We start from the raw sequence: 25814 nt of genomic DNA on the forward strand, positions 1-25814 counted from the left end.
CTGCTTCTGCTCATGTTATGCATCTGAATCTCACACAGATGTGTTTCGTTGTCGTTTGTTGTCTTTGTGTTTTTTTGTTTTTTTGTTTGTTTTTGACAGAGTCTCTCTCTGTCGCCCAGGCTGGAGTGCAGTGGCACGATCTTGGCTCACTGCAACCTCCGCCTCCTGGGTTCAAGCAATTCTCCTGCCTCAGTCTCCCGAGTAGCTGGAACTACAGGCGTACGCCTCCATTCCTGGCTAATTTTTTATATTTTCGTAGAGACAGGGTTTCACTGTGTCGCCCAGGCTGGTATCGAACTCCTGAGCTCAGGCAATCCCCCTGCCTCGGCCTCCCAAAGTGCTGGGATTACAGGCATGAGCCACTGCGCCTGGTTTACACAGATGTTTTAACAACACATTTGAAGGTATTTTTGGTTCTTTTGCTAAAAGTGCATGAGTCCACTTCTATTTCAATGTCATATTTTTGTTAAGAATTTATTATTAAACAAATTATTTTGAAATGCAATAAAAATACACGTGAGAAAAGGGGACACAGATATTTGAACCATGAGGTAGAAACAGCAAACACTAAGTGAACTAGTTTTATTATACTGGGACACTATATTCTACATCATCTTTTTTTCAATGATAGTCACTTCTCAAGTAGCCACGCCTTTGGCCAGCTGGGCAGACTTCACAGCAATTAGCTTAACATTTAAAAACAGGTAGTGTCTTGTTTGTAACACTTAGAGCTTGGATTAAATTCAGATTCCCTTTTTACTAGAGAGATGTATGCAGCTATTCACTTAAACAGATGCATGTGTCTGAACAGCTGCTGATTTCAAAGTTATTTCCTGCACTTATTTATAAACATTCTGAACACATTCTCCAGTGCTACCACAGCATTGCTATAAAACTAAAAATAAAAAGGGAGAAAATCTTCCAGATGCTGCTGACTCTTTAAGTAGATCTGCTGTAGAAAATGGGCAAATAATTTCAATACTGTGCACATAGTTTTTACTGGATCTTGTGAAGCATAGTTCCCATCAAAAGATTAATTGGAATTTAACAGTAAAAAAAAAAAAAATCTGCCATGAGCATTGTCACACGTCAAAATGTGAGTTATTATTGTTTATTTCCTTTAAGAAACAGAAAACCAGTTAGTAATTTAAGGATATAAATAAGTTAGTTTCCCCAGGTTACATTTTGTCTTTGTGCAGTATCTCTATTTCAAATGCAAGTGTTCATGAAACTCATATTTTCAAAGCTAAACTATTACGCTATGTGTTAGTTCCCAGAAATATCCTGATTGATCAGCCATCAAGAACCAATTTAGCACAATCTAAACCTTTGTACTCTACTTAAATAACTATATAATAAACACATTTTTATATTTAAGTAGATTACCAAGAAATTGCAACAAAATTATAAGTAGCAAATGTTTAATTTTTGCTCTTATAAGCACAGCCACATAAAGCATATGACAAAGAACATTTTTCTTTCATATATTATAGAAAGATATATGACTACATATCTCTTTGAAAATGCAAACCAACCTATAAAACATTCAAAAATTTAAACTCAGAAACGATCTAAAAATAAGTTTATACATGCACACACAGACAAGTTTTAAAACCTACAAAATGTATACACTGCATTTTGGAAGAAAATTATACTGTGTATTTTCTTCAATTAAAATAAAAGGGGAAATTAATTATCCAATTGTCTTTGGAAAAAAAGTGGGGCGTCTCACAAAAGGCAAACCTTGACTTTATGTTAAATTACAAAAAATATACAACCTAATTTTATTTACACAAACATTTCTAGTAGTGATTCTAAATAGAAGCTAAAAGTAATATATAAAATTCAATCAATTGTTAAGATAAAAACAATTATGACAAAACATTATGTTGCCAGTAGTGATTATCTCTGGGAGTTTTTCCCTTTATGAGATATTATTAATTATAACATTAACACATTTACTAAAAAAGCAAGATTACTTTGCATGAAGTCTAATAAAATCCTTGTAGCTCACAAGGAACCAGTTATTCTTTTCCTTAAACAACACTCTTATAAAATTATTTACTGTAGTATTTTTATTTCTTAAATTTTGTGAAAATTCCATTGAGATACATAATATGTAACTCACCTTCAAGATTCTGTATTTAATAAATTAGTAAATTTTTCATTTTATGGGCTCCATTCACCTCTTTTATTTCTCTAAAATCTTTTTTTTATTTTTTAAAGTTATAGCTTTTTAAAGGTCCCCAAGTTTCACACATAGTGAATGCTAATTTGTATTGAGCACTGTTTCTGCCAGAAACTGTGCTAAAAGCTTTATGTACTTACATCATTTAATTCACAAAAGAATTCTATTAATCTTAAGAAAAATGAAGCATATAAGGATTTAGTGACTTTTCCCAGTTACATAGCTCAATTATGTCACAGAACTAGAAAATAAAACCAAATCTATTTGTTTCAGAAGCTTACATTCTTAACCACTACAATAAATTGCAATAAAATATTTAACAGTTTGCCCTACTGTGAATACTAAGTATATGAGCAAATTTTTCTGCCATAAGAAAATTTGGAAAAATTGAGAAAAGCTTGAAAAGCAAATAAATTATGCACTTTCTTAATAAAGACACTTCTTAGAGTGTTTTTAGTAAAAATTTTCCATTAATAAAGCAAGACCGTTCAGTGGCCTAATTTATGTCTTTCACTAGATTAATGATTAATGTTATTGATGATCTCTGGACAAATTTTCTTTGCAGTAAGCAAATTCCTTGATAAAGACAAAATATCTAAGGCAAATTTTAAAGCAAAACAGTCCCCCTTCTCTGGATTCCAGAAAAATACAAGAAGCAGACATGATTGCTCTTGGAAGAAACTACTACATTATTTCTATCTGTAAGGTCCTAAATAGCAGGGATGTGACTAAGTTTGTCTATGCATTTCCAGGGCATTCTCAATGTCATATGCAAAGAGAGTGATCAGTGTGTGCTTGTTGCATTCATCTATGAATTCAGTAGTCTGAGCAGATGTTTCACTATGACAAAATTATCCATTTTATTATGGCACAGATTTCTAGATATCTACCAAATCCCAATTCCTTTCCTTCTATTGGCACAGCTAGAGTACACATACCAGACTTATTATAGCGTGGCTGCGGCAATGTTTCCATTAAGCGAAACGTACAAAGGTTCTATACAATTTTTATATGACTCTCCTAAGCAATAGTTTTATATGTCTCTCAATCTCACTTTCTCAGTGTATTTTTGTTTCTAATAATAAAAACTGGTATTAATATACTATTAATAATTTCTCTTCATACAGAATTTTTAAATATTTATTTGCTGTATCTTACTTTGTCAAATGAGTTCTAGATAAACCAACTTAAGTCATAGAACAAACATTCAAGGTTCTTTGGGTTTCTGTATTTCACAGTTTTATCTATAAGGGAAATGCAAAATACATGCAAATGATTAGAAAAACAATCCTGCTATGTAGATTATAAATAAACACAATGAACTACTGGCTCACAGACAGTATATAAAATGGGACAAAATGATGGCTTTTGGACTAGTCTTTTTGAATAAATTTTATTGTGCAGATGTAAGATACACAACATGAAGTTATGTGAAACATTAGTAAAATGGTTACTATAGTGAAGGAAATTGACCTGTTCATAATCTCGCATATTTACTCTTCCTTGTTTTGTGGCAAGAGCCACTAAAATCTACTCATTTTACAGAAATCCCAAATACAGTACTGTTTTATCATCCATAGTTTTCATGTACTTTCAATCTCTAGAATTACTCATCCTGCATATCTGCCACATTGAATCTATCCTCTGGCCTACATCTCCCAATTTCCCCCCACCCCTGCCCCTTGTAATCACTTTTATTCTCTTTCTCTATATATTTGACCTTTCTCTATATATTTGACCTCTCTTTCTCTATATATTTGATTCCACCTATATGTAAGATCGTGCAATATTTTTCTTTCTGTGTCAGGTTTATATTTCACTTAGTATAATGTCCTCCACGTTCATCCGTGTTGTGGAAAATGGCAGGATCTCCTTCTTTTAAGGCTGAATAATATTCTATTCCATATACATTTGATGGAATAAGTATCCATGTTATGGTTTCTTTATTCATTCTTCCTTCAATCACCACTTAGGTTGTTTTCAAATCTCAGCTATTGTAAGTAGTCACGACATGGAAACAACCTAAGTGGTCACTGATGGATGAATGAATAAAGATGATGGTAGTGGGAATGATATAGATGTCTCTTATTATTTTGAATTATATTCCTTCAATGCCTAATTATTTGAGGGTTTTAACATAAAGGGGTGTTGAATTTTACCAAAAGCCTTTTCTGCATCTATTGAGATAATCATGTGGTTTTGTTTGTAGTTCTGTTTATGTGATGAACCACGTTTATTGATTTGCATATGTTGAACCAACCTTGCATCCCAGAGTTAAAGCTTACTTGATTGTGGTGCATTCGCTTTTGTTTTTTTTGAGATGGAGTCTCCCTCCATCGCAAGACAGAGTGCAGTGGCATGATCTTGTCTCACTCAACTTCTGCCCCCAGGGTTCTAGCAATTCTCCTCCCTCAGCCTCCCAAGTAGCTGGGATTACAGGCACCCACCACCATGCTCAGCTAATTCTTTTGTATTTGTAGTAGAGACAGGGTTTCACCAGGTTGGCCAGGATGGTCTCAAACTCTTGACCTCAGGTGATCCACCCGTCTTGGACTCCCTAAGTGCTAGGATTACAGGCGCGAGCCACCGTACCCGGCCGGTGGATTAGCTTTTTGATGTGCTGCCATGAACATGAGAGTGCATCTATCTTCATGAGGTGGTGATTTCATTTCCTTTGGGTATACATCCAGAAGAGGGATTGCTGGTCATATGGCAGTTCTATTTTTAATTTATTTAGAAATTTTCATACTGTTTTCCATAATAGTTTCACCAATCTACATTTCCATGAACAGTGTACAAGGATTCTCTTTTCTCAACACCCTTGCCAGCATTTCTCATCTTTAAATTTTTTTCTTAAATGGATGTTCCTTTTACATTCATTAAACTGTACAATTATAATTAATCAATTTTTAGATATATCTAACTTTTCAGAATGACATGCAAATTTAGTAAGAACACAAAAAATGCACAATGGAAAAATGCAAAAATATCTTGAGAAACTAAAATGTAATAATTTCATGACATTGCACTTTTGCCTATTTTTCCCTTATAATTTAGTTTTCGGATATCTGTATATATTCTGGTCATCATCAAATACGTAGTTTGCAAAGATTTTTCTCCCAATTTGGGGAGTGACTTTTCAGTCTATCAACACTGTATTTGATTAACAGACTATTTTATTATAATGACACTATATGCATTATTTTTTAACTTTTAGGTTTAGGGGTATATGTGCATTTTTGTTATACAGGTAAATTGCATGTCATGAGGGTTTGGTGTACAGATTATTTCATCATCCAAGTAAAAAGCATAGTATGTGATAGGTAGTTTTTCGATCCTCACTCTGCTCCCACCCTCCACCCTCAAGAAGGCCCCAGTGCCTGTTGTTCTCTTCTTTGTGTCCATGTGTACTCAATGATTAGCTCCTACTTAAGTGAGAAGATGTGGTATTTGGTTTGCTGCTCTTGTTTTGTTTTACTTAGGATAATGATCTCCAGCTCCATCCATGTTGCTGGAATGGACATGATCTCATTCTTTTGTTTCTGGCTGTATAGTATTGCATGGCATATATAAACTATATTTTCTTTATCCAGACTACCATGAATGGGCATTTAGGGTAAATCCACGTCTTTGCTATTGTGAACAGTGTTGCTTGCAATGAACCTAAGTGTGCATGTGTCTTTATGGTAGAAGATTTATATTCCTTTGGGTATATACACAATGTGGGATTGCTTCATTGCATGCTAATTCTGTTTTAAGTTCTTTAAGAAATCGCCAAACTGTGTTCCACAATGGCTGAACTAATTTACATTCTGATCAGCAGTGTATTTAAGTGTTCCCTTTTCTCCACAAGCTTGCCAGCATCTGTTATTTTTTGACATATTAATAATAGCCATTCTGATTGGTGTGACATGGTATCTCATTGTGGTTTTGATTGGCATTTTTTTTTAATGATTAGTGGTGCTAAGCGTTTTTTCGTATGCCTGTTGGCCACGTGTTTGTCTTCTTTTTAAACGTGTCTGTTCATGTCCTAAGCTAGTCTTTATGGGGTTGTTTTCTTGCTTCTTGATTTATGTTTCTTACAGATTCTAGATATTAGACCTTTATTGGATACATAGTTTTCAAATATTTTCTTCCTTTTAGAGGTGGCCTGTTTACACTGTTGATAGTTTCTTTTGCTGTGAAGAAGCTCTTTAGTTTCAGTAGGTCCCATTTGTAAATTTTTGTTTCTGTTGCAATTGCTTTTGATGTATTCATCATGGAATCTTTGCCAGGGCCTATGTCCACAATGGTAATTCCTAGGTATCATTAAAGGTTTCCATCATTTTAGGTTTTGACGTCAATTCATCTTGAGTTGATTTTGCATATGGTGTAAGGAAATAGGGTTTCAATTTTCTGCATATGGCTACCCAGTTATTTCTGCTTCATTTATTGACAGGGAGTCCTTTCCCCATTGCTTGTTTTTGTTTACTTTGTCAAAGATCAGATGGTTGTACTTGTGCAGCATTGTTTCTGGGCTTTCTATTCTGTTTCTTTGATGTATGTGCCTCTTTTCTAATCAGTACTATCCTGTTTTGGTTATTGTAGTCTTGTAGTTTAGAAATTTGGGTAACATGATACCTCCAGCTTTGTTCTTTTTGCTTAAGATTGCCTTGGCTATTAGGGCTCTTCTTTTGATTCCATATGAATTTTAATAGAGGTTTTTCTAATTCTGTAAAGAATATCATTGGTAGTTTGATGGAAATAGCATTAAATCTGTAAATTTCTTTGGGCAGTATAGCCACTTTAACGATATTGATTCTTCCTATCCATGAGCATGGAATGTTTTTCTATTTGTCTGTGTCACCTTTGATTTATTTGAGCAGTGTTTTGTAAATCTCATTGTAGAAATCTTTCGCCTCCCTTGTTAGCTGCATTTTTAGGTATTTTATTCTATTTGTGGCTGTTGTGAATAGAATTATCTTCATTTGGCTCTCTGCTTGGATGTTGTTGATGTACAGAAATGCTACAGATATTTGTACATTGATTTTGTATACTGAAACTTTGCTGAAGTTATTTTATCAGATATATCAGCTTTTGGGCAGAGACCGTGGGGTTTTCTAGGAATAGAATCACATTGAAAACAGAGATAGTTTGAATCCCTCTCTATTTGGATGCCTTTTATTTCTTTCTCTTGTCTGATTGCTCTCACTAGGACTTCTGCTACCATGTTGAATATGAGTGGTGAGAGGCGGCATTCATGTCTTCTTCTAGTTCTCAAAGGAAATGATTCCAGCTTTTACCCATTCAGTATGATGTTGGTAGTGGGAATGACATAGATGCCTCTTATTATTTTGAAGTACGTTCCTTCGGTGCCTAATTATTTGAGAGTTTTAACATAAAGCGATGTTGAATTTTACCAAAAGCCTTTGCTGCATCTATTGAGATAATCATGTGGTTTTGTTTGTAGTTCTATTTATGTGAAGAACCACATTTATTGATTTGCATATGTTGAACCAACCGTGCAAACCAGAGTTAAAGCCTACTTGATTGTGGTGGATTAGCTTTTTGACATGCTGCTAGATTTGGTTTGCTAGTATTTTGTTGAGATTTTTTGCATCTGTGTTCATCAAGGATATTGGCCTGAAGTTGCCTTTTTTTATTGTTGTGTCTCTGCCAGATTTTGGTATCAGAATGATACTGGCCTGATAGAATGAGTTAGGGAGTAGTCCCTCCTGCTCAAATTTTTGGAATAGTTTCAGTAGGAATAGCCCTGGTATTCTTTATACATCTGGGAGAATTTGGCTGTGAATCTGTCTGGTTTTAGGCTTTTTTTCTGGTTGGTAGGCTTTTTGTTACAGATTCAATTTTGGAATTCATTATTCCTCTGTTAATGTATTCGGTTTCCTCCTGGTTCATTCTTAGGAGTTTGTATATTTCCAAAAACTTATCCATTTCTTCTGGGTTTAAAAAAATCTAGAAGAAATAGAGGTGTTTCTAGTAGTCTATGAGAGGTTTTAATATTTCTGTGGGGTTGGCAGTAATGTCCCCATCGTCATTTCCAATTGCATTTATTGGAATCTTCTCCCTTTTTTTTTCTTTATTAGTCTAGCTGGCAGTCTATTGATCTTATTTATTCTTTTAAATTTATTCTTTTAAATAACATACAGCTAGACTCATTGATGTTTTGTATGGTTTTCACATCTCAATTTCCTTCAATTCAGCTCTGTTTCTGGTTATTTCTTGTCTTTTGTTACCTTTGGGGTTGATTTTCTCTTGTTTTTCGAGTTTCCCTGGGTGTGATATTACATTGCTAATTTGAGGTCTTTCTAACTTTTTGACGTGGGCATTTAGCACAATAATCTCCTCTCTTAACTCTTCATTAGCTTTGTCTCAGAGATTCTGGTATGCTGTCTCTTTGTTCTCATTAGTTCCAACAAATTTCTTGATTTCTGTCTTAATTTCATCATTGACCCAAGTCATTCAGAAACAGGTTGTTTGATTTCCATGTAATTCTTTGATTTTGAATGAATGTATTAAGTATTGATTTCTATTTTTATTGCAATCTAGTCTGAGAATGTGGTTGGTATGATTTCTTATCTTGAATTTGGTGAGGGTTGTTTTATGGCTGATTGTGTGGTAGATTTTAGAGTATGTTCCATGTACAGATGAGTAGAATGTGTATTCTATTGTTTTGGAGTGGAGATTTCCATAGATGTCTATTATGTCCATTTGGTATGTTTGTGATCTGCCTCAGTGATCTGTCTAATTGTTTCAGTGAGGTGTTGTGATATCTCCTACTATTATTGTGTTGTTATCTAAGTCTCTTTGTAGATCTTGAAGAACTTGTTTTATGAATCTGGGTTCTTTCTTGTTGGGTGTGTTTGTATTTCAGAATGTTAGATCTCGTTGTTTTAAACCTTTACCATTATGCAATGCCCTTCTTTGTCTTTTATGATTATTGTTGGCTTAAAATTTGTTCTGTCTGAAATCAGAATAGCAACCCCTTTTTTCTTCTGTTTGCTTGGTAGGTTTTTAGCCTATTGACATCAATAGGTTTTTAGCCTATTGATGTCACTGCATTTGAGATGGGTCTCTCAGTGACAGCATACATTTGGGTCTCACTTCTTTATCCAACTTGCCACTCTGTGCCTCTTAATTGAAGCATTTATTCCTTTTGCACTCATGGTTAATATTGATATGTGTGGATTTAAATCTATCACGGTGTTGTTACCCAGTTATTATGCAACCTTGCTTGATTGTTTAGCTGCTTTACAGGGTCAATATTTATGTACTTATGTACATAATTGTATTAATACATACAATATTAATACATAATTGTATTAATACATACAATATTAATACATAATTGTATTAATACAATGTAGTAAATATGATTGATTAATTGTATTAACAAAATAAAATCAATACTTAATGCTTTCATGGTGGCTGGTAACAGACTTTTCTTTCCATATTTAGTACTTTCTTTTTTTTTTTTTATATTTTCAGTAGAGACGGGGTTTCACCATGTTAGCCAGGATGGTCTTGATCATCTGACCTCATGATCCACCTGCCTCGGCTGAGGCACTCCCAAAGTGCTGAGAATAAAGGCGTGAGCCACTGTGCCCAGCCCCATATTTAGAACTTTCTAAAGGACCTCTTGGAAGGCAGATCTTATGGTAATGAATTCCCTTAGCATTTGCTTATGTGAAAAGAATCTCATTTCCTCTTCATTTATAAAACTTGGTCTGGCTGGATATGAAATTATTGGTTGGAATTTATTTTCTTCAAGAATGCAGAATATAAACCCTCAATGTCTTTGGGCTTGTAGAGTTTCTGCTGACAGGTTATAGGCAGCTAGAGAGCAGGGGCAAGTCACCTAAGAAGGAAACCGAAAAGGGGTATCCATCACCTGGATTCTCTACATTCCCTGAATTTGAATGTTGGCCTTTCTAGTGAGGTTGGAGAAATTTTCATGGGTGATATCCTGAAATATGTTTTCTAAGTTCCTTGCTTTCTCTTCCTTTCTTCCAGGGTTTAAAATGTGTCACAGATCTGGTCTCTACAGAATCCTAAATTACTCAGAGGTTTTTTTTTTTTTTTTTTTTTTTTTTTTATTCTTCATTCTTTTTTGTTTGTTTGTTTGTTTCTGACTATTTCACAGAATTGGTCTTCAAGCCTGAGATTCTTTGATCAGCTTGGTTGATTCTGCTGTCAATAGTTGCAATTGTATTATGAAATTCTTGAGGTAAAATTTTCAGCTCTATCAGATCATGTTCATTCTTTCTTAAAATGGACATTTCATCTTTCAGCTCCTGTATAATTTTACTGTATTCCTTAGATGTCTTGGTTTGGGCTTCAAGTTTCTCCTGGATCTCAATGATCTTCATTCTTATCAATTCTCTAAAATATATTTCTGTCATTACAGCCATTTCAGCATGGTTACAAACCATTGCTGGAAAATTAATGTGTTTGTTTGGAGATAAGAAGACACTCTGGTTTTTGGAGTTCTTTCTCCTGTTATTTCTCATCTATGTGAGCTGATGGTCCCTTAGTCTTTGAAGTTGCTGTACTTTGGATGAGGTTATTTTGCTTTTGCTTTTTCTTTCTTTTTTTTTTCTTTGATGCACTTGGGGGTGTGATTGTGGATAAGGTGGGTTCAACTGCCTGGTTGCTTTTAATTTACAAACAGTAGGGTTCTCTGAGCAGCTCCTCACTGTCAATTGTTATTAGAAAATTGCAAATTAAACTCCAATAAGATTGCACTCCATATGTATTAGAATGTCTACATTAAAAAAAAAACTGATATTACCAATTGCTGGTGAGGATTTAGAGTAACAGGAACTTTCACTAATGCTGAAAATACAAACCAGTACAGCAAGTTTGGAAGGCAGTTTGACAATTCTACATCAAGCTAAACATAGTCAGATCATATATTCCATCAGTCATAATTCCTAGGCATTTGGCTTATTTATTTGAAAATTCATTTTCACCCAAAAACCTGTACATGAATGTTTATATCAGCTTTCTGCATAATTGCCAAAAATCAGAATCAACAAAATGGCCTTCAACAAGTAAATGGAAAAACCAACTGTGATATATTTATACAACAGAATATTTTTCTGCAATTAAACAAAAATGAGCTATCAAGCCAGGAAAAGACAGAATAAATATTAAATGCATGTTCTGAATGCAAAAATTTAGTCTGAAAGTCTATATATTCAATGAACTCAATCATATGACATCCTGTAAAGGGCAAAATGATAGAGACATAAAAAGATCAAAATGGTTGCTTGGAGTCTGAAGTAGGGAGTTAGATTTAATAGGTGGAGCACAGGGCAATTTTAGGACAGCTTTTTGGTATGATATTGTAATGGTGGATACATAAAACTCTGCACACCCAAACCCTGTAATAATTATTGCACAAAGAATATTAATGTATGTCAATTTTAACAAATTGCTTAAGAGCTTTGAGAATCCCAAATGGAGTGCAGAATGGGGAAAAACAATATAAATATAGTGCAGACATGTGAAACACACGAAACACCTCACTAAGGGAGGTGGAATAAAACAATGCCTATGTAAATTACTTTGACAATGAGTGGAGCCTGTAAGACTAAAAGTAAAGAATCCTATACATAAGCACTGTACTCTAGTTGATGACATTGCTTCCCATAGGGGTAAGGGTAACAATTAAGATACTGCTGTGCAAATATGCTGGAATTAAACACTTAAGTAGATGGTGGTAGGATCTAGGCTACTCACTACACTTCCCAGAGATACATGAGGGGAAGAGGCTATCATACTCTATGTAGTAATAGATTAGAGTTGAAGACATTGGTATGAACTCATGTTCAGTTTAATTCTGATGCAGCTGGTACATACATTCCCTTACTCTGTAGCTGAAAGTGTCTATGAGCAAATGTAATCTAGTGATAATGAACACAGCTAGTGCCCAGAGCTTGGTTTCTAATACCATTCTCCAGTAAAGGGAAGTGGGTCTCTTGGGATAATTGGCTGATTCTAGGCTGGGGGCAGGAAATGCACAAGGTAAGCCCAGAGTATCTTGTAGTGCCAGAAGGTAAGAAAATGAAACAAACAAACAAAATATATGGGGAATGTCAAAGGGACACAGAAACCCACTGAAAGAGCTTCAAGTGACCAAAGCTGGAACAATTTAAGCAGCATAATAAAGTAATATTTGAATATAAAGAGGACCTATAAATTAAAGGTAATAATAAATAGAGGAGAAGAGACAAATTTCCTGTGAAGAGTTTCAAGTAATTTATGTAGACTCACCACCCTTTGAGAGCTAGAGCTTAACTCCTTACGATTTAAGTGTGGTCTGCACATAGTTTCGTCCTTCCAAAGAGTACAGTGTGGGATGGTGTTAAAAGAGTGACTCTGTGGCAGTGAAATCTGACAAACTCTACCTCAGCCAGATGATCAAGAGTAATAACAACAGTGATGTTATGTTGCCAAGCATGACACCCTTGTTATGATGTCATAACAGTAGCTCTTTACTTGTGTGATCTTCCTCCCAAAAACACATAACCACAATCTAATCATTAGAAACACATCAGAAAAACCACAAGTGAGGGACATTATACAAAATACCTCACAAACACTCCTCAAAACTCTTTATGCCATCAAAAAACAAGGAAGGTCTGAGAAACTAGCACAGCAAAGATATGCCTAAGGAGACACGTTGACCCAATGTAAGATTAAGTAAAAATTAAAGAAACTGAAAAAAAATATGGACTCTAGTTAATAAGCGTGTATCAATATTGGTTTACTCATTGTAAAAAAACCTTCATATTAATGTTAGATACAAATAATTGGAGGAACTGTGAAGTATGTTGAAATGCACTGTCTTCAATTTTTCTATTCATTTAAAACTGTTCTAATAGAGAAATATGTAAATATAATAGTACTAAATATGTCTATTATATACAGCCGGACAAGATTCTTGAAAGAATTACAAAGATTACAATTTGTTGCACATTTTGTAGCATTTAGCTAGTTATGAAACTTTACAAAGCGTTTATTTTATTCTTCCTTTCTGAAAGAATGCGGATAGCTATAAAACCTGAATTATCCCATCTATTGTTAATATGTAAGCATATTTTAAACCACTAGAAAGTTATATTGCTATTCAGTTTACTTAGTAAACAACAATTTCAGTGCAGACACTCAAAAGCCTACAATACATTTTTGAAAATATGGTCAATTCCTCTCAGGGATTAATTGGAGGAATTGTCTGGAAGTGGAAGGTTAGTAAGAGGAAAATCACAGATTAACAAATAATGACTGAAACAAAACTAGTCAAAACTAAGCTTACACAAAGTAATTATCCCACTTATCCATGTGTCTGATTATTTTTTTATGCAGTCTAGAAAATATAAAATACAAAATGCATTTATGTTTTTATTTTTTCCAGCTAGCCTCTTTCCTTTGCTTTTTCATAATGGTTTTTCTTGCATTAGTTTCATTCTATTTTGTGCTAAGCAATGTTAAATATGAATATTAAGCAAGGTTCAATCTCAGTTTCATTCAACCATTTGAATTTGGTTTACCATCCAGCAGGCCCTCCCAAGTTACATTTCCTTCAGACTGCTCAAAAGCAAACTTCAATTCTTCAGTCAGTTGTCTCCAGGAATGGGCTTTTCTTTCTCAGCTGCCAACTGAACAAGCTGGTATTGCTTTATCTAGTTGATTGTTTATGATACATTATTTCTTATATTTCTCCATTTTCGGTGTGCTTTACTCTTCTGTATATAAGTGTTAATGTAGCATGTCACTTTTAAATAAATATTATGAATTACTTAATGTTCATTTCATCTTATAAAGTAAGTTGTTTACAATTTCTAATCCCCATAACACTCTACATTCTACCAACACACCTTTTAAAACCACATATTCCAGGCATTCGGCTTTCAGAATTATTTTTAAAATTAACTTTGATTAGGATATATTATGCCTTTATTGGGTATTGTAATAGTAGGTGTATTTTTAACTAAAACTTCCTTCACTTTGTCTTACTATGATTGGGCAGACATGTAGATAGAGTTCATTTCTGGAGCATGATGGAAATCATGATTTTTCTCATTAATCTGCCTTACAGTTCACAAAAGTGCAGCCTGAGTTGGCGTGGGGTGCCCTTCATCATTCTCTCATCTTCCCTGCTCTCTTGTTTGCTCCTCTGGCCTCCAGTCCAGTCTCCTGGATGTGTATCAGCTGTTGGCTGTAAACTGCTAGTCTTTCAAAACTCCAATGGGGAAGAGTCCTGGAGTCCTAAATAGCAATTAATCTTGGGTATTCAGACACTTTAAAGTTCAGGCCTATCAGGTAAACAAACTTGTCTTTTTGGTGAATATTAACTTGCACTCCCATCAGACACAAATTCTGACTCCTGTCCACGTTAAACGGTCAACTGTTTCACTAGAGTAAGGATAAAAAGGACCACAGTTGATTATTATTCCTACTCATGTACTATATTCTGTTGCATATCTACAATACGATTTAAGCACTTAAAAGTTCATGAAGACGTGTCAGCTATTTCATGGTATACTATTTCATTTACCAGAAATAAAGCAGTTCTAGAAGACTTTGAAACATGTCATCAGACTGTTTCGGACTTCACCAAATCTTTAACTCCTCATATGATGAGAGTGGAAGCTTATTTTTTGCCAGAATTTTAGTAGATGAGCATAAGTAATTTAAAACAATACTACTTCTTCCCATGGGTTTGAATTATCTTTATTTATATAATTTACCTAGTTTTGAAAGTCAAATAATATTTAAAAGCTCCAGTAACCTTTTGTATTGCTAAGTATTAGCGGAGAAAAAAATGACATGGCAGCCAGTGAGTGACAGGCATTTTCAAATTATGTAAAATCATAAATATATTTGTTAGTGGACCCACATCTATTGTATATATGGACTTTATCATATTTGAAAAATTGATTTTAAAAAGAACTGTTTGAAATAGCTTTAAGCTTTTTCTGTCAGAGGCTGTAAGTGATTACAGGTAGTAGCTGATTATGATGCCCTAAGGAGACTGATTTAGGAAGTGGAAATTGATGTGGTGAATGGAATCTAATATACTGCACTCAATTCAAAGCCATTATCCAAACTGGGTACTAAAGGCTCTAAAAGGTGAAAATGAGAGGTCCTTCCTGAGACAAAGAGGTCCGATTCTTCCAAAAAGATTGTACTTCAGAAGCCAGAGGCCGTGAAGAGCAAAGCCTGCTCCTCCGAGTTTGTTGTTAACCATGAAGTTCACGACAAGTACCCTTGTCATGATACTCATACCCTTGTTATTATAAGCGACTTTTGAAAGTTTCTACTTGACAAAAGAAAAGGTTAACTTTGAAAATCTAATGCAATAATTAAGTTTAAAAATGATGTCATGATACCCCAAACAGTTAACATTGGGGATCTTTTTTTTTCTTTTTTTTATTATTATTATTATTATACTTTAAGTTTTAGGGTACATGTGCACAATGTGCAGGTTTGTTACATATGTATACATGTGCCACGCTGGTGGGCTGCACCCATTAACTCCTCATTTAGCATTAGGTATATCTCCTAATGCTATCCCTCCCCTCTCCCCCACCCCACAACAGACCCCAGAGTGTGATGTTCCCCTTCCTGTGTCCATGTGTTCTCATTGTTCAATTCCCATCTATGAGTGAGAACATGCGGTGTTTGGTTTTTTGTCCTTGCGATAGTTTACTGAGAATGATGATTTCCAATTTCATCCATGTCCCTACAAAGGACATGAACTCATCATTTTTTATGGCTGCATAGTATTCCATGGTGTATATGTGCCACATTTGCTTAATCCAGTCTATCATTGTTGGACATTTGGGTTGGTTCCAAGTCTTTGCTATTGTGAATAGTGCCGCAATAAACATATGTGTGCATGTGTCTTTATAGCAGCACTATTTATAGTCCTTTGGGTATATACCCAGTAATGGGATGGCTGAGTCAAATGATATTTCTAGTTCTAGATCCCTGAGGAATTGCCACACTGACTTCCACAATGGTTGAACTAGTTTACAGTCCCACCAACAGTGTAAAAGTGTACCTATTTCTCCACATCCTCTCCAGCACCTGTTGTTTCCTGACTTTTTAATGATTGCCATTCTAACTGGTGTGAGATGGTATCTCATTGTGGTTTTGATTTGCATTTCTCTGATGGCCAGTGATGATGAGCATTTTTTCATATGTCTTTTGGCTGCATAAATGTCTTCTTTTGAGAAGTGTCTGTTCATATCTTTTGCCTACTTTTTGATGGGGTTGTTTTTTTTTTTCTTGAAAATTTGTTGGAGTTCATTGTAGATTCTGGATATTAGCCCTTTGTCAGATGAGTAGGTTGCCAAAATTTTCTCCCATTTTGTAGGTTGCCTGTTCACTCTGATGGTAGTTTCTTTTGCTGTGCAGAAGCTCTTTACTTTAATTAGATCCCATTTGTCAATTTTGGCTTTTGTTGCCATTGCTTTTGGTGTTTTAGACATGAAGTCCTTGCCCATGCCTGTGTCCTGAATGGTAATGCCTAGGTTTTCTTCCAGGGTTTTTATGGTTTTAGGTCTAACGTTTAAGTCTTTAATCCATCTTGAATTAATTTTTGTAAAAGGTGTAAGGAAGGGATCCAGTTTCAGCTTTCTCCATGTGGCTAGCCAGTTTTCCCAGCACCATTTAGTAAATAGGGAATCCTTTCCCCATTGCTTGTTTTTCTCAGGTTTGTCAAAGATCAGATAGTTGTAGATATGCGGCGTTATTTCTGAGGGCTCTGTTCTGTTCCATTGATCTATATCTCTGTTTTGGTACCAGTACCATGCTGTTTTGGTTACTGTAGCCTTGTAGTATAGTTTGAAGTCAGGTAGCGTGATGCCTCAAGCTTTGTTCTTTTGGCTTAGGATTGACTTGGCGATGCGGGCTCTTTTTTGGTTCCATATGAACTTTAAGGTAGTTTTTTCCAATTCTGTGAAGAAAGTCATTGGTAGCTTGATGGAGATGGCATTGAATCTATAAATTACCCTGGGCAGTATGGCCATTTTCATGATATTGATTCTTCCTACCCATGAGCATGGAATGTTCTTCCATTTGTTTGTATCCTCTTTTATTTCATTGAGCAGTGGTTTGTAGTTCTCCTTGAAGAGGTCCTTCACATCCCTTGTAAGTTGGATTCCTAAGTATTTTATTCTCTTTGAAGCAATTGTGAATGGGAGTTCACTCATGATTTGGCTCTCTGTTTGTCTGTTATTGATGTATCAGAATGCTTGTGATTTTTGTACATTGATTTTGTATCCTGAGACTTTGCTGAAGTTGCTTATCAGCTTAAGGAGATTTTGGGCTGAGACAATGGGGTTTTCTAGATATACAATCATGTCATCTGCAAACAGGGACAATTTGACTTCCTCTTTTCCTAATTGAATACCCTTTATTTCCTTCTCCTGCCTAAGTGCCCTGGCCAGAACTTCCAACACTATGTTGAATAGGATTGGTGAGAGAGGGCATCCCTTTCTTGTGCCCATTTTCAAAGGAAATGTTTCCAGTTTTTGCCCATTCAGTATGATATTGGCTGTGGGTTTGTCATAGATAGCTCTTATTATTTTGAGATAGGTCCCATCAATACCTAATTTATTGAGAGTTTTTAGCATGAAGGGTTGTTGAATTTTGTCAAAGGCCTTTTCTGCATCTATTGAGATAATCATGTGGTTTTTGTCTTTGGTTCTGTTGATATGCTGGATTACATTTATTGATTTGCATATATTGAACCAGCCTTGCATCCCAGGGATGAAGCCCACTTGATCATGGTGGATAAGCTTTTTGATGTGCTGCTGGATTCGGTTTGCCAGTATTTTATTGAGGATTTTTGCATCAATGTTCATCAAGGATATTGGTCTAAAATTCCCTTTTTCGGTTGTTTCTCTGCCCAGCTTTGGTATCAGGATGATGCTGGCCTCGTAAAATGAGTTAGGGAGGATTCCCTCTTTTTCTATTGATTGGAATAGTTTCAGAAGGAATGGTACCAGTTCCTCCTTATACCTCTGGTAGAATTCGGCTGTGAATCCATCTTGTCCTGGACTCTTTTTGGTTGGTAAGCTATTGATTATTGCCACAATTTAAGCTCCTGTTATTGGTCTATTCAGAGATTCAACTTCTTCCTGGTTTAGTCTTGGGAGACTGTATGTGTCGAGGAATTTATTCATTTCTTTTAGATTTTTTAGTTTATTTGCATAGAGGTGTTTGTAGTATTCTCTGATGGTAGTTTGTATTTCTGTGGGATTGGTGGTGATATCCCCTTTATCATTTTTTATTGCATCTATTTGATTCTTCTCTCTTTTTTTCTTTATTAGTCTTGCTAGTGGTCTATCAATTTTGTTGATCCTTTCAAAAAACCAGCTCCTGGATTCATGAATTTTTTGAAGGGTTTTTTGGGTCTCTATTTCCTTCAGTTCTGCTCTGATTTTAGTTATTTCTTGCCTTCTGCTAGCTTTTGAATGTGTTTGCTCTTGCTTTTCTAGTTCTTTTAATTGTGATGTTAGGGTGTCAATTTTGGATCTTTCCTGCTTTCTCTTGTGGGCATTTAGTGCTATAAATTTCCCTCTACACACTGCTTCGAATGTGTCCCAGAGATTCTGGTACATTGTGTCTTTGTTCTCATTGCTTTCAAAGAACATCTTTATGTCTGCCTTCATTTCATTATATACCCGTTAGTCATTGAGGAGCAGGTTTTTCAGTTTCCATGTAGTTGAGAGATTTTGAGTGAGATTCTTAATCGTGAGTTCTAGCTTGATTGCACTGTGGTCTGAGAGACAGTTTGTTATAATTTCTATTCTTTTACATTTGCTGAGGAGAGCTTTACTTCCCACTATGTGGTCAGTTTTGGAATAGGTGTGGTGTGGTGCTGAAAAAATGTATACTCTGTTGATTTGGGGTGGAGAGTTCTGCAGGAACTCACAGGAAGTGTAGTGCTTCCTTCAGGAGCTCTTTTAGGGCAGGCCTGGTGGTGACAAAATCTCTCAGCATTTGCTTGTCTGTAAAGGATTTTATTTCTCCTCCACTTATGAAGCTTAGTTTGTCTGGATATGAAATTCTGGGTTGAAAATTCTTTTCTTTAAAAATGTTGAATATTGGCCCCCACTCTCTTCTGGCTTTGTGCCAAGAGAGAGTTTCTGCCAAGAGAGAGGGGTTTCTGCCGAGAGATCCGCTGTTAGTCTGATGCGCTTCCTTTGAGGGTAACCCGACCTTTCTCTCTGGCTGCCCTTAACATTTTTTCCTTCATTTCAACTTTGGTGAATCTGACAATTATGTGTCTTGGAGTTGCTCTTCTCAAGGAGTATCTTTGTGGTGTTCTCTGTATTTCCTGAATCTGAATGTTGGCCTGCCTTGCTAGATTGGGGAAGTTCTCCTGGATAATATCCTGCAGAGTGTTTTCCAACTTGGTTCCATTCTCCCCATCACTTTCAGGTACACCAATCAGACGTATATTTCGTCTTTTCACATAGTCCCACATTTCTTGGAGGCTTTGTTCATTTCTTTTTATTCTTTTTTCTCTAAACTTCCCTTCTTACTTCATTTCATTCATTTCATCTTCCATCACTGATACCCTTTCTTCCAGTTGGTCGCATCAGCTCCTGAGGCTTCTGTGTTCTTCACGTAGTTCTTGAGCCTTGGCTTTCTGCTCCATCAGCTCCTTTAAGCACTTCTCTGTATTAGTTATTCTAGTTTTACATTCATCTAAAGTTTTTTTCAAAGTTTTCAACTTCTTTGCCTTTGGTTTGAATTTCCTCCTGTAGCTCGGAGTAGTTTGATCGTCTGAAGCCTTCTTCTCTCAACTTGTCAAAGTCATTCTCCGTCCAGCTGTGTTCCGTTGCTGGTGAGGAACTGCGTTCCTTTGGAAGAGGAGAGGCACTCTGCTTTTTAGAGTTTCCAGTTTTGCTGCTCTGTTTTTTCCCCATCTTTGTGGTTTTATCTACTTCTGGTCTTTGATGATGATGTTGTACAGATGGGTTTTTGGTGTGGATGTCCTTTCTGTTTGTTAGTTTTCCTTCTAACAGACAAGACCCTCAGCTGCAGGTCTGTTGGAGTTTGCTAGAGGTCCACTCCAGACCCTGTTTGCCTGAGTATCAGCAGTGGTGTCTGCAGAACCGTGGATTTTCGTGATCTCCGAATGCTGCTGTGTGATCGTTCCTCTGGAAGTTTTGTCTCAGAGGAGTACCCGGCCGTGTGAGGTGTCAGTCTGCCCCTACTGGGGGGTGCCTCCCAGTTAGGCTGCTCGGGGGTCAGGGGTCAGGGACCCACTTGAGGAGGCAGTCTGCCTGTTCTCAGATCTCCAGCTGCATGCTGGGAGAACCACTGCTCTCCTCAAAGCTGGGATCTTAAGTAAAGGCAGTATTCCAATGTGGCCAGTACACGACCTCCTTGTGGAAATATCCCTGCTTGAGGACTAAAAGAAAGGGATCTTTACTTATCAATATGGCCAGAGGAATTGTCACAGAGTATAAATATCTGTGCTTAAGAGCTTGGCAAATGCAGCAACTTTAAAGGAAAATTACACTAAACACAGAAAAGTTTTTTTTTCAAATTAATAATTTAATACCTGGACCCGCGATCATTTACTAAGCTGGCCGGCCTCTCCCACTACTACACACACATATGCACACACACACATACATATGTATGCACACACACACACACACACACAGAGCTCCTTTTATTTCTTCACCAAAATGGCAAGAATTAAATATTTTTCTATTCTTTAACAACCCTCCGACTTTTTTTTACTTTTTCAACGATAGCAAAAAGATGTCTTTTTCTGTCTTAACAAGAACAGAAACAGAGTTTCAACACTTGAGCCACTAAGTCATTTCTGCTAAGCTAACAGCCATCTCTTTTTCATAATGGCTGTGTCTCTTGGCTTAGAGGTGCAATTGAGGTTGGTAATTTCCTTCCAAAATGAGAAATAAAAAAAATGATAGCAGAGATTACAAATGCAAGATCTAAGGATAACAGAAAAGTAAACAAAATCATTTATGTGCTAAAATAAGAAAAAAATGAGGAATAAGCTTGTTTTTTCAAAGAAAGAAACAAAATCCTCATTAAATAATTAAACACTCTACTACTGGTAAGTTGTACAAAAAATGATTATTCGTTAGTACACTGTATACTAAGCTCTATTTATTTGATTTGAGGAAGTAGGTATCAGAGAAAGTACTGGAACAGACGGATTATTCCATTTTCACATCAGATATTCAAGAGTATCTTTCATGTGACAAATTACTTGGGGCAAAACTTTGGAAAATAAGACATAATCTTCTCTATGGAAATATTGTCTCCTGTACTTAGTTGCAGAAATTAGTAATTTCATTAAAATGTGATGAAGATTAAAATCATATATACACACAGCATATTTTCTCCAGATTAATAGAGAGTCCACAATTTTGAATAATCATGACTCTTTTGTTAATCCAATGAAAACTATTAGCCTTCTTCCAGGAAAATAATATATATATACACACACAAGCACACACATATATATTACATATATATAATTACACACGCACATATATATGATTATGCATGTAAAATTATAAATGTTGTATCCTTAAATAGTGAAGACCCTACCACCTCAATGGAATGCCAGAATTCATGTCTACCTGAGATGGAGAGTTTCCAGCTATGCAGTACCTTTGCCGTTGCCCCCACCACACACATACACATAGAGCTCTACAGGGGTCCTGCATTTTTGCAACAGGAGGATAGTATTTAGAAAGAACCAATTTCCTCAGAATTCTGGTAGCTGTTTTGTTGGTTAAGAAGATGGTATCCAAGCAGTATTGTTCAATTAATTATCAGAAATGATTCTACAAGTAAAATAAATCAAAACCTCATATTGAATTAAGCATTATGTTTTGTAAAATATTGGTATGATAGGAAACTGATAAAAAATTATTAACTACTGAATTATATCCAAATTAAAAATATATACTTAATTATCACAAATGAGAAAATTAAACGATATATCCCTATTACAAAGGCACAACAAGGTATTTCATGGAAAAGATACGTATTCAGCAACTTCTAGTATAGCTTGAGGAGTATTTATGCCATAGGGCAGTCTAGAGGAATACTGAAGAAGATCAAATGGAAAGTCTGGGATTATAAAGCGTTATAATATCCTCATAATAAAAAAGATAAGAGATGTTTTTTAAACTCCTGTGAAAAGTACATAAATCTAGTAAAGTTTGAGATCAGGAATCATTACAAAAACGTTAACATTTGGGTAAGGTTTTGAAAATATATTGGGATTAGAATGACGAAAAAGGTAAGAAGAACAAAATAAAAAGTTGTTTGCATTTTGAGAATTAAAAAGCAGTTGATAAACATGGAGTGAAAACTCAATGAAAGGCTCAGGTGGATGTGCAGGTGGTAAGGTTATCAAATGCATAGGATCATTGTACAACAAATAAAATACTATGTCTTTTAGAGTATACTTTGCCTTTTAGAGTATAAATTCAAACAATCATTTGAATTTACTCTAAACGACAATTGGTAACATTGAAGGATTTGATGAGGAGGTGGCAGGATTAGGTAGTGCATCAGACTATTCATTCTGGCTGAAAGTGAAAGGTGTGCTGAAGAAACATAAGGCAGAAACAGCAATTAGATGAATGGTTTCAGATTTTTTGAGTGCAGTTTAGGAAATAGAATTGGCTGGGCATCACAATTAATTAAACACATTGGGGAGGAGAGAGGATTCAAATGTGATATTCATGTTTCTGGTGTAGGGTATTGCCTGGGGCTGTAGTTCTCAGTAGGATCCTCCAAGTTATCTTACTGACAAGAAAGATTTTCCTAAGGTCACAAACCTGAGTTACTACCCTGCCGAGTCCCTGATAGAACTAAACAGAACAAAATATTTCAGTAAAACCTAGATTTGTGCAATCTTCCAATCTGCTCAGCTTGTTTGACTACTTATGAAATGTCAGTTATCTTTTAAAAAGATAATTCTGATTGCACTTAGGAGAAATGATGGAAAGAGAACAAAGCTGGAAGCAGAGGGATCACCCATTAGTGCATTCTGGGCAAAATATGATGGGGGCTTGCACCAGAGGAATGAGGCATGTCTGCATTTTGGATGTGTTGAAGGCATAGCCACAGGAACTTGAGTGCAAGCAAATAAGCAAAAAACGTACTGGGTATCCATGGAAACCAAGATTCATCCCAGACTGTTTAAAAATAGATATTTTACTGAAGAAATGTCTTCAAAGTTTAAATGAAAAACAAAGGTTGTTAAGGCACCCAGGTACTAATGGAATTAATTATGATTCACAGGGATGCATGTAGCAATGGAATGAAAGGCTTCACCTGGAGTCTGATGAGGGCTGCAGTTGTGCAGAAGTTATAAAAGGACATAACTATTGTTCATGAGCGAGCACAGAAGAGGAAGGGACCACGGAGATGGACAGCAGCTCCCTCTTTCTGTCCTCCCTCTCCTGGCTTTGGCTGAATACAATCGGAAGCCCCCTTGCACGAGGACCTGGATGACATAGAGGCCCCTTTCTTGGGGCAGAGGGTAAGATGGACAGAGCCAGTGGGAGATGGCTGTGTGAGGGTAAGTGGAGAAAGAACACACAACAAACACACACACATACAGGCACCCCAGGAGCAAAGTCAAAATAGAAATGACAGAATGAAAAAAGAAATTGCATAACTTGTATCATAATAAATGGCTATTATTAGAATTCTTAGAAGTCAATAACAAAGTATCAGCTGGGCCTGGTGGCTCACACTTAAGTAATCCCAGCACTTTGAGAGGCCAATATAGGTAGATCACTTGAGATCAGGAGTTCCAGACCAGCATGGCCAACATGATGAAACCCGATCTGTACTAAAAATATAAAAAAATTAGCCAGGCAGGGTGATGTTTGCCTGTAATCCTAGCTACTCGGGAGGCTGAGTCAGGAGGATCACTTGAACTGGGAGGTGGAGATTGCAGTGAGCCAAGATCAGGCCACTGCACACCTGTCTGGGTGACAGAGCAAGATCCTGTCTCAAAAAAAAAAAAAAAAAAAGTCAATAACAAAGTACCAATAGCTCAATAGAAAAAAATGGCAAAATATATGCACAGACCATTAGACTATTCAGAGAAAAGGTGACATATATAAAACATATAAGATGGATGCTCAGTACTACTCAAATATAAATTAAAACTTTATGCAGTATACTTAATTAAAAAAAAAAAAAACCAAAGCAACAACAAGTAAGTTTGTGAGGACACTTTTTGAAGATGCTGGGAAAAAAATCGCTTACTTATGCATGTATGGGAGAACATATCCCAGTCCTCAGCAGGATGATCCAGCAACCCTAGAGAAATTTCAGTTTAGTGAAATGAATCCTATAGATATAATTTTATATATGTAAAATAACCATCCATTAATGATTGCTTTTGCTATATGTGAGGTCAAAAGTTGAGAAAATATTCATTAATAGAGCATTTGGTATATCTGTTGCATAACCACACAACAATTTTCTATGCACCTGTAAAGCAGGCAGTAGGTAAGCTCCCGTATACAGCTATAAAAAACTCTCTAAAAGATAGCAATATAGGACACGACTAATCTCCAAAAGTACATTTTGAAACTAATAAATTAGTTACTAGGTTATGGGGGTAGATGTTGAGCAATCAGTGAAAAAGGTGATTTTGATATATGTATTTATACATAATATAGAAAATATGTAACACATATACTATATATGTACATATATATTTCTGTATCTGTCTCTATCTCTGAAAACAGTGGTATTCAAAATTCAACACTTGTTGGAAGTGAAGGAAGCGATGAAGTGTTTCCTAGTGTCCTTCGTCAATCCTCATCTGCAGTGGCAGCGCAACAGTGAGCATAACCTAAACCACAGTAAAGCCAAGAGACATTGCGGGCAAGGAGAGGTGAAAGAGAGAAAGATTAAGCTTATAACATTAACACTAACATCAGTATTAATAAAGAGTGTTTTGGGTTTTTTTATGATGTATTAGACATTAATCTGTTTGTCACCTTTTTCATAAAGATATTTTCTTTTTTTAGGCGGAGTCTCGCTCTGTCGCCCAGACTGTAGTGCAGTGGCGCGATCTCGGCTCACTGCAAGCTCTGCCTCCCGGGTTCATGCCATTCTCCTGCCTCAGCCTCCCGAGTAGCTGGGACTACAGGCGCCCGCCAACACGCCCGGCTAATTTTTCTATATTTTTAGTAGAGACGGGGTTTCACCGTGTTAGCCAGGATGGTCTCGATCTTCTGACCTCGTGATCTGCCCGCCTTGGCCACCCAAAGTACTGGGATTACAGGAGTGAGCCACCGCGCCGGCCTCATAAAGATTTTCAACGATTTTTAAGGTGTTTCCCAACTTAAAAAAATACTATGACAAGTCAAATCAAGAAGAGTCCGAGGGATCCATATGGAGGCTCACCTATGCACACGCAAAAAATACTCATTGAGTAGGCATGACCCAATCACTTCCCAGAGAGCTCATCTCCAAATATCATTGCATTGGGGGTTAGGATTTCAACATATCAATTGGAGGGTGTTATAAACATTCAGTCTATCGCATGCACCAGCAACTCTAGCCCTAGGAATTA

General features: G+C 36.0%; 2 long non-coding RNA genes across 7 annotated transcripts in view; one reads left to right on the forward strand and one right to left on the reverse strand.

The window, feature by feature from the left end:
• LOC129060302 (uncharacterized) overlaps positions 1–12621 on the reverse strand; it is an 85370-nt gene extending 72749 nt beyond the window's left edge. For 5 of the 6 annotated variants that reach the window (XR_008526892.2, XR_008526897.2, XR_008526896.2 and 2 more), the window contains exon 1: positions 12467–12612. This is a non-coding gene — a long non-coding RNA (uncharacterized LOC129060302). Of the gene's footprint in view, positions 1–12466 lie in introns of all 6 variants that reach the window. The other variant, XR_008526895.1, reaches the window with a different exon arrangement.
• A 94-nt stretch (positions 12622–12715) lies between these two features.
• On the forward strand, positions 12716–25211 carry LOC129060303 (uncharacterized). Its single transcript, XR_008526898.1, has 4 exons — positions 12716–12885; positions 14292–14515; positions 23516–23795; positions 24982–25211. It is a non-coding gene; the product is annotated as an uncharacterized LOC129060303 (long non-coding RNA).
• Positions 25212–25814: the final 603 nt, after the last annotated feature.

Source organism: Pongo abelii, chromosome 6 (assembly GCF_028885655.2).
Source record: "Pongo abelii isolate AG06213 chromosome 6, NHGRI_mPonAbe1-v2.0_pri, whole genome shotgun sequence".
Lineage (NCBI taxonomy): Eukaryota > Metazoa > Chordata > Mammalia > Primates > Hominidae > Pongo > Pongo abelii.